We start from the raw sequence: 6856 nt of genomic DNA, 5'->3' as shown, positions 1-6856 counted from the left end.
CATACAGAGAATTCAAACGGCAGTAAAAAATAACTGGACACTGAAAAACTTAAAGCAATAAAAGGAAGCAGCGCAGTATATTCACTGAATTATCATCAATTACAAAAGAGAAAAACGACAATTTCTAAGGATTATTTTCTTAAATGCAGTTGGAGTGGCTGGTAAAGATGGAAACATACAGAATGTAAACTGTGTGAGTTTGCTGAACTTTGTTAGTAACAAATGAGGTAAAAAAAACAACCCCAAAACAGACAAAACACAGAAAGAGGCTCTCAGTATTCATTAATAATTAGAAAGAAAAATTCTGGTCGTGGATTTTTACAGTCTTAGTTCCGCTCGCTGTCATCATTATAATCATCATGATCAATGGCGAGGTCCTGAGGTGGGCGGGGCTGTCTCTGGTGATGTCACCATGAAGGAACAGCATCTGCCACGTGTTGGTGAAACATCTCAGTACACTGGTGTAGTTTCCCCTCCAGCTGTTTGACATGTGACACTTGAACATTAAGGGGAAGAAGAAGAAACAGTGTTAGGTCAGGTGACCACATGGTTTCTAAAGTAACTGACAGGAAGTAACCAGGCCGTTAGAAATGGATGGCATGTGTTTAGAGTTACTGGAGTTGGGTAACTCTACTTACCAAAAGCAGCAGCACACAGATGAAGGATCAGATGCTGAATGTTGCAGGAACATGCTCATGTGCGGTGGTCATTCAATGCTGCTCCGGCAGGTTAGACAGTCCAAGACTGATATGCTGCCCATCTGAGAGTTTGAAAACACACATGCAAAGATTTATTTTGTATTACAGTCAAAGTTGGATGTTCATTTTTGTCCTTTAAAAATGTTTGTGTATTTGAAAGCGCTAACATTTAAGAATGACTTGGATTGTCTCCTTTAAAGGGGAGACAAGTGTATCCACTGATCTACGTCACTTAAACAGGATGATGACTCCTCTCCCCCTCACTCAGAAACACTCCTAATATAACCAAGCAAATAAATAATATTGAAGATTTACTTACATCATTACAAAAACGTCAAAAACATCTCCCTTTGATTCTATTTCTCCATTCCTGCTGAACATCAGGCAACAAATATCTCAATAAATCACAGTAAAATGTAAAGCACATGTTTTCTCTGCTTTGTCTAACCTCTGCAGAGCCTCTGTCAAGAAAAACATAACTGTAAGCATAAAACAAATATACATTTCATAACACGTCACTGGACAAACCTCGGTCAGTTGATTTCCTCTGTGCAGTGCAGACGAGCATCAGTCAGCAAGTCAAGGTGGTGAGATGGACTGGTGTCCTTTGTGACTCTGCTGGTTCTTCTGAGGAAACACCACCGTCTCTCCACACCGTCACCATCTGTGAGCACAAACTGCTGCTCTGCCAGCATGTAGGAAATCACATATCACACACACAGGGGTGAAGAAACATCAGAGCTCAACTTTGGATACTTTAGATCCAAACAGATCAAAGCAGCTCTTAGCTTCAGCAATCAGTGAGCAGACAAACAATGATACCAAACTGGCGTGCTGATCCAAGATGGCGCCGAGTATGGCAGCCTCGTCGCGAGCTCCCCCAAGCAACAGCTTTTTTCTGTGCTTAATTTTACTTTTCCTTCATTTTTTCTCGAGTAGCACATGTCTCCTTGTGTACGACCGACAAACCTTACTGGACATAAAAGACGGTCTTTCTTATAACTTTCCGGAGTTAACGTTTTGCAACACGGACGCTCCGTTTGCAGACCCCCCATTCATCTCACCGAGACGCCTTTGTTCTCTGGCCCTGGAGGCCGCAAACGCCGACGCAGAGGGAGAAGATCTGGCGTTCTGGTTCGACTGAGACGGCGCACTAACAGACCACCGTTACCCAGTTTATTACTGGCTAATGTGCAGTCTCTGGAGAACAAGCTGTGCGAGCTTCGGGCACGGATCTCATTCCAGCGAGAGATGCAGGACTGCTGCGTGATCTGCCTCACAGAAACCTGGCTATTGGACAAGGTACCGGACTCCGCAATACAACTACCGGGGTTCTCCGTGCATCGCGTGGACAGGTCACAGGATCTTACTGGGAAAAGCAGAGGCGGTGGTGTATGTTTCATGATCAACAACAGCTGGTGTGATTATGCGAACGTGCACCCGGTCAAATCCTTCTGCTCACCGGACCTGGAGTACCTGATGATTAAGTGCCGGCCATTATTACGGCTGTTTACATTCCCCCACAAGCCGACACTGACCGAGCACTCAGGGAACTGTACAGCGCGATCAGCAGCGAGGAAACCGCACACTCAGAGGCAGCGTTTATCACAGCCGGAGACTTTAATAAGGGAAACCTGAAGAAAGTCTCACCCAAACTCCACCAACACATCCATTTTAACACTCGTGGAGACCGGCTACTCGACCACTGCTACACCTCTTTCCGGGATGTGTACAAAGCCCTCCCCCGCACCCCATTCGGCCAATCAGATCACTGCTCCATCCTGCTCCTGCCCGCCTACAGGCAGAAGCTGAAACAGGAAGCTCCAACCCGGAGGGCGGTGCACTGTTGGACGGACCAATCGGAGTCTGCGCTGCGGGACTGTTTTGATCACGCGGACTGGGAAATGTTTCACGTGGCTGCTAGGGACATTGATGAGTACACAGACTCAGTCTGCGGATTTATCAGAAAATGCGTGGAAGATGTCGTCCCATCCAGAACAGTTAAATCCTTCCCAAATCAAAAACCCTGGATTAACGGAGATGTTCGCGCGGCACAGAGCACCGCCTTTGCCTCCGCGAACACATCGGACCACAAACACGCACATTACCAACTCCGGAAGACGATCAAAGCAGCCAAACGTGAGTACAGGGACAGGGTGGAGCAACAGTTTGACAACCCTCGGAGTATGGGGCAGGGACTAAACACGATCACAGACTTTAGAGGGAAAACCAGCACACCGCAGACCACGGCCTCTCTGTGTGAGGATCTAAACGTATTCTACGCTAGATTCGACACAGCGAACACCATGAGACCGGACAGTGTGCGCACCGCGGATGACGTCAGTGCGCACACTGTGTCTGAGGAGGATGTGCGGAAGTGCTTCAGGAAGGTGAACGCACGCAAAGCTACTGGTCCGGATGGGATTCCCGGCCGCGTCCTCAGGTCATGCGCGGCTCAGCTGGCTGGAGTGTTCACGCACATCTTCGACCTTTCCCTCTCTCTGTCTGTAGTCCCAGCCTGCTTCAAAATGGCCACCGTCGTCCCTGTACCCAAATCCTCCACCATCTCCTCATTGAACGACTGGCGACCTGTAGCCCTGACCCCCATCGTAAGCAAATGCTTCGAGAAGCTGGTCAGGGACTTCATCTGCTCTGCACTACCCGACTCACTGGACCCTCTACAGTTTGCATACCGCCACAACAGGTCCACTGATGATGCCATAGCCCTGACACTACACACTGCCCTGTCACACCTGGAGAAGAGAGACACGTATGTGAGAATGCTGTTTGTAGATTACAGCTCAGCATTCAATACCATCGTTCCCTCGAAGCTGGACAGGAAACTGCAGGATCTAGGACTGAGTAGCTCCCTCTGCAGCTGGATCCTTAGCTTCCTGTCTGACAGACGCCAAGTGGTCAGACTGGGCAGCATCACCTCATCCCCCATCACACTGAACACTGGTGCTCCACAGGGGTGTGTACTGAGCCCTCTCCTGTACTCACTCTACACCTACGATTGCACAGCCACTAACAACTCCAACATCATTGTGAAGTTTGCGGACGACACTACAGTGGTGGGTCTTATCACCAACGGTGATGAGACGGCTTACAGGGAGGAGGTCAGCGCCCTGACCCACTGGTGTCAAGACAACCATCTCACCCTCAACGTCGCAAAGACAAAGGAGTTGATAGTGGACTTCCGGAGGTGCAGAGAAGTACACACCCCCATCACCATCAACGGCGCTGCTGTGGAGAGAGTGAGCAGCTTCCGGTTCCTTGGTGTACATCTGGCTGAGGATCTTACATGGTCAGTACACATAAACAAAACAGTGAAGAAGGTGCAGCAGCACCTCTTCTTTCTCAGGAGACTGAAAAGATTTGGCATGAGCCCCCGCATCCTCAGGACCTTCTATCACTGTGCCATTGAGAGCATCCTCACTGGATGCATCACCACCTGGTATTGTCATGATTCGGCTGTGTGGCAGGCAGGAGAAGGACCCAAACGCAAACTCACGGAGACGAAACGTAAACTCAAAAACACAGCTTTAATGCTGGCAAAGGGTGAAACACAAAAACAGCACTACACTAAACTGGGAAAGCTAAACATAAAGTAAACCAGGAACCACGGGGAGAATCACACACAGCATGAGGGAGACTACGACACTGACAAAGAGAAACACAGGGCTTAAATACACAGAGGGATAACGAGGGAATGAGACACAGAAGGAGGGCACAGCTGGGAGAAATCAGGACTGACGAGACAAGCAAAGCAGGACACATTCACATAAGACACGGAACTTCAAAGTAAAACAGGAAGGATCACATAGAGACGCGAACTTGACACAGTGGAGACAGCAACTAAGAAACACAGAGACATAAACCATAAGGCAGAGGACTCTAAGAACCGAAAGACACAGAGGGGAAATCAAACATGCAGACACAGACTTACACAGAACAGAGGGGACACAGAGAAACATGAAGGGCAAGGGATCGAAACTAGAAACCATAAAATAACTCACACAAGTACAATATTACAAACATCACAAGGAACTAAAAACGCTGGGTCAGGGGACCCAGGACCATGACAGGTATGGCAACAGCACCGCCTACAACTGCAAAGCTCTCCAGCGAGTAGTGTGGTGCTCTGAACGGATAATTGGAGGTGAGCTTCCCTCCCTACAAGACATCTACAGGAAGCGCTGCCTGAGGAAAGCGGGGAGGATCATCAAGGACTCCAGTCACCCCAGCCATAAACTGTTCAGACTACTTCCCCCAGGAAGGAGGTTCTGCAGCATCCGGTCCCGTACCAGCAGACTGAGAGACAGCTTCTTCCACCGGGCCATCAGACTGCTGAACACGTCATAGACACCTCAGCTTCACTACTGAAACTTTAACATTATGCACTCCATACTGTACAGTAATGCCACTGTTTTGCACATATTCAACTCTGTATATTTTTATATATTTTATTTATTGTTTACTCTATTTAATTTGTAAAATATGTGTACACACACACACACACACACACACACACACACACACACACACACACACGTAGAAAAATATTTAGTATACACATCCAGAAATGCATATACTATTATATATTGTACATATATTTATTAGTTTCAGATGTAGCCATTCTTGTATTTTGCTTGTTTACATTATTGTATTTTGCACAACTCTGTTGCTTGTGAAGCTCGCACATAAGAATTTCACTCACATGTGCTGTACCAATGTACCTGCACATGTGATGTGACAATAAAAGTGATTTGATTTGATTTTTGATTTGATTTTGATTCTGTATGAATACAATATGGTATTTTCAATACAGGTGTCAAATTAATTTATTAAAACTAATACAGATATATGTATATTTTTTGATAATTTCATTTGCTAAATTATAAGAATATATATATATATATATATATATATATATATATATATTCATTTAACAATTGCAACTGAAAGAAATTAAATATTGAACAAAAATATATTGTCACATTCTGAGCATGCTCAGCACGCTGACAGACTTGAAGTTGCTACAGATTTTAAGAAGTGATAATTATAGGGAAGAAACTTCTTTTTTTCATCTGTTTAATCAAGCATTTGATGCCTCAGATGTCTCAGTCTATAGCATTCTGCAACTACAACTAACCTGAAGCTTGGATTTGGCTGCAGGTGCCCCTGTACATCCTTCTCAACATGTGGGTATCATTTAATCACACTTCTTCCTGAGCTTTGCGTCATCACAAGACCAAAGGTGGCATCTCGTGTCACAGTCTTATCATTATCCAGAAGAAACATTTGAAGAAACATCATGGAGAAGAAACATTTACGCGCCTCCTGGTTTTGTTTTCTGATCCTGCAAAAAGACTGAGGACAACAAAGCCCAGAGAACACGAGATACACAACATCCAACATTCAGACTCAACAGCCTCCATAAATGAAGAGCACCAGGTTGGTTCAGTTATAGTAGATATAAGCATACTTCACATTACTGGGTATGAATAATAATGAGGAGGCAAACTTTGAAGATGCAGAGCATGATGTCCCATCATCAGACTGTAAACAAACATCCACCAGGCTTCTTTGTTGCCAAAATTGATGATTCTCCTATCAGGGATCAGTAGCGTGTATTAACCTGTGGTATAAGCAGCAGTCACTGAAATATTACTCTTTCAGATAAGAAATCTAGCACATAAAAGCCAGGGTGGGAGGGATCTCTGCAAACTGACTTACCTCTGCAAGTGTGAAGCTCAACAAAAATCTGACTCTCCAGTCACAGACAAACAAAAACCTCCAGCTGGGAGATAGAAAACGCTGTCTGGGTCTTGCTGGATGTTGCTGGTCAGAGTCCACACATTAGCAGAGTGCTTCTTGGTCCCACTGACCCATGTGGACAGTGACTGTGGAGAACTGTTCTGGAAAACAGAGAAGAGAATTAAAATAACAAAAAGCCAAACAGGATTTCCACAAAGACTCTCTTGGAATCAGCAATCAAAAAATCACAGATCTGATTTAATTTAATTTCCTTCACACAGCACATTCGTCCAGGCTGACAGGTAAACATAGAATTAATCTCAGGTAACATGACTCATAGTAGAGATTCAGTAAGAAAGATTGCAGGCTCTAATATTATTACCACACAATCCAAGGAC

General features: G+C 45.3%; 1 long non-coding RNA gene across 3 annotated transcripts; it reads right to left on the bottom strand.

Annotated features, from left to right (window-relative positions):
* LOC309700824 lies at positions 1–6430 on the bottom strand. Of its 3 annotated transcripts, none has more exons than XR_014274761.1 (5): positions 5847–6430; positions 1227–1381; positions 866–974; positions 639–760; positions 1–496 (listed from the first exon to the last, which is right to left on the bottom strand). It is a non-coding gene; the product is annotated as an uncharacterized lncRNA (long non-coding RNA). The 3 variants fall into 3 exon arrangements; XR_014274762.1 differs by having other exon boundaries at positions 1227–1383; positions 5854–6430; XR_014274763.1 differs by having other exon boundaries at positions 1227–1378; positions 5854–6430.
* Between the last annotated feature and the right edge of the window lie 426 nt (positions 6431–6856).

Source organism: Aulonocara stuartgranti (assembly GCF_965226115.1).
Source record: "Aulonocara stuartgranti genome assembly, chromosome: 23".
Classification (NCBI taxonomy): domain Eukaryota; kingdom Metazoa; phylum Chordata; class Actinopteri; order Cichliformes; family Cichlidae; genus Aulonocara; species Aulonocara stuartgranti.
The sequence above is the reverse complement of the archived record's forward strand: the minus strand, read 5'-3'. Positions and strand labels throughout refer to the sequence as shown.